Source organism: Mustela erminea, chromosome 2 (assembly GCF_009829155.1).
Source record: "Mustela erminea isolate mMusErm1 chromosome 2, mMusErm1.Pri, whole genome shotgun sequence".
NCBI lineage: Eukaryota > Metazoa > Chordata > Mammalia > Carnivora > Mustelidae > Mustela > Mustela erminea.
In genome coordinates, this window is record NC_045615.1 from 7,939,197 (window position 1) to 7,942,120 (window position 2,924).

Below are 2,924 nucleotides of genomic sequence, written 5' to 3' on the forward strand. Positions count from 1 at the left end.
CTAAGCAGGAATGGCCTGTTTCCTAGGTCTCTCCCTGCCCTCTGAGTACAAAGGCCAGTTTCAGATTACACTTGGGAAGCTCTGACTGCAAACCTACACAGATTTCCGCCTAAAAGTTACATCTGTGGTCACATAAATCTTGTTTGAAACTGTTTCTTTTAAGAAAAAAAAAAAAAGGTTTTTCTTTTTTTCTGTTTGTAAATTTAATGGCAATAGATTGTGGTGGGTCATCCCAGCTACTACTTCTGCTTTTCCAGTGGCAAGGGGGCCACTAATGTATGGAGCAGGGTGGGGGTGGCCACACAGTGGAGAGCTCTAGTGGTAGGAGGCAGCTACTGATAGAGACATCCAGGTGGCCCAAGACAGAGGGATTGCTGGGTGGCACGAAGATCTCTTCCAGCTAGTGCCCAGGAATACGGAATGTGACCTCGGCTGCAATGGCTGCCTTGCCCTCTCTCAGCCTTTGATAAGCACCTCCTCCTGGATGCTCTCACCTCTCCCCGCAATTTTTGCGGAGCCTACCCACAACAAGTAGGAATGTGAGCAGCCCACTGCCCCACTGAGGCCTACTCATTCCCTCCCTGTCACCTGATCATCCTGTTCTAGGAAGAGAAGCCTGGGATGGTTGGAAGAGCTGCTCCTCTTTCCTTCCATTGGGGCTCAGTGCTGTGGATAAAAAACGACACAGGCAGGGCCTGAGTGGCAGAGGACAGTCATGGTGCAGATCTTAGTGTTCAGTGGTTGAGGAACCGTAACTGGACTCAGGCAGCAGCTGCAAGGGGCGGGCAGGGTTTGTTAGCGGCCTGCAACCTGAGGCCGAGGGCTAGGGTCCAGAAGTCCTCTCAAACTGGAGTTGGGAGGTAAGAAGGTGGGAAAGGCACAACACAGGACCAAGGAGGGGGGCAGGGGAACCTGTGAGAGTTAACTTACTTGGAGGTGTCTGGGTACTGGAAGCACATGGCTCTGGGCTCATCTGCCTGTGTTCGCAGGGAGTCCGTTGCCATAAAGTAAGTGATGGGCTGGGGCCTCCTGCGCGATCCTATGCAACAGTGGCATGAGGAGCCACCACGCCTCCCAGAGCAAGTCACTGAACTTAAGTGCAAATGCATCCCACAGAAGTCGTCTGGGATGAGGACTCGCATGCATTTGGGAGCTTCCCACACCTGTATTGACTACCATAAGCCAGGTCCAGTGTCTACACCTCGGGATCAAAGGACCATGCTGAGCTTTTTGGCCATCTGTTTGGTATGAGTGGCTTCATTGGGCTGCATGCACATCACCAGCTCCTTGGGCTTGCATTGCTGCTAGAAGCTTGTGGCTACCTTGGGAACAGCCGTACCTCAGTCTTGCGATATTTCAGGACTCTGCCACACAGCAGGAAGAAGGGCACTCATTCTACCTTTTTGTTCTCTACACTGTGAAGGTGTCAATGGTGGACTCACGGAACACTGTGGGGTCATGCAGGTACACTTTGGTAGCCTCATCCTCTCCCTTGGGGTTCCGCACACATTAGTTGAGGAGCTCATTGTTCTCTGGTACTTCTGAGATACATTTTGATACCTTGAGTTTCTTATTGCGGATGCCCTCTGAGTTGATGGAGGCAGGCTTCTACACGACTACCAACACAGCATCTACAGGAGGTCATTTTGCATCACATCAAGGATGATAACAAATGCATCAGAATAGCCCCCTGTGGCCCTCAGTGCCCAAAGGTTCCTTGAGGGTAAGAGTGATGTTATCCTGCTTACAAATGGGGCCAAAGATCCTCGTGGCAAACATTGGTACCATGAGGTTCTGGGCCACCTCCTTGACCATGTAGGGGTTAATTTGATAGATTCCTTCCTCCTGACATAGGAAAGAGATGTGCTTGAATTGCTGGACAGTCCCTCAGGAAGGTTAGCTCCATGCTGAAGCAGTTCCAGCCTTTCTAGATCATCATGTGGGTCTGGCCAATGTTCTTGGTGACAGTCTGAGTGACAGTTCTTGGTGATAGATGGCATGGAGTAAGGTCAGGTAGTAGTGACATGTTGGCCTGTGGCCCTTGGTGGAGGGTGCTCATGTTGCTGTTGACGTACTTGTAAAATATCACACTATTGTACTTGCCAATCATGGAGTTTTGGGCAAGGAATGCCTCCAGCTTAGGTTTCTTCTCTAGAGTGGCTCTGAGGAAGGGCTCATACTTTTATGCAAACAGGCTGTACATTTTGGAGCCCTTATTATTTTCCCTGTGACCTCAATTCCCTGGTTGATTAAATTAAAATTATTAATTTGTATATCTCTAGCTTTTTCCTTCTCTTAAAGGTGGAAACTGTGCTCATTCTTACTTAGTACTGTATAAGCTGAAACTGGTAGCCTTATCCTTTTATTTGTAATAAGTCTTATATGATTTTTAAGTACCAAGTATCATGTAGTTCAGATTGTTGGTGAAATTCTGAAATATTTATACTATATATGCTATAATTCTGGCAGTTGGCATAGTTGTATTTTTATAGTTTTCAAATTAATATTGTAATGGAGAATTTATGCCACTTTTACTCTCTTAATACCATGAAAGATTGGAGTTCAAAATTATTTTAAATGTGTCAACTTTAGTGTTAGATTGTGTTTGGCCTGTGAGAGAAAACTTGGCCTTACGCATCTTGTGGCATTAGTTGAGAAAATGAGAAGAAATTTGAGAGGTGATAGAGAAGTTACAAAAGCAGAAAATACAGCTGGCAAATGATGACTGAAATTGTGAAAATTGAGGTGGGTATGGTTCTTATGTGGAAGGGGTAAGTTTTAAAACTAACTTGGACCAGGTCAAGTGTTTGCACTGGAGAGGCCTGAATATTGTTATCTTAAGAAAAGGAAATAACTGGAAAGAATGCTGGAGAGTGTTGAATGTTAATATCACTCAAGTCCCATGGAATTACCTTCTATAGGAA

At 46.3% G+C, this 2,924-nt stretch overlaps 1 pseudogene; it reads right to left on the bottom strand.

Annotated features, from left to right (window-relative positions):
- Positions 1 to 1,318: 1,318 nt before the first annotated feature.
- Positions 1,319 to 1,815, bottom strand: LOC116584118 (annotated as a pseudogene).
- Between the last annotated feature and the right edge of the window lie 1,109 nt (positions 1,816 to 2,924).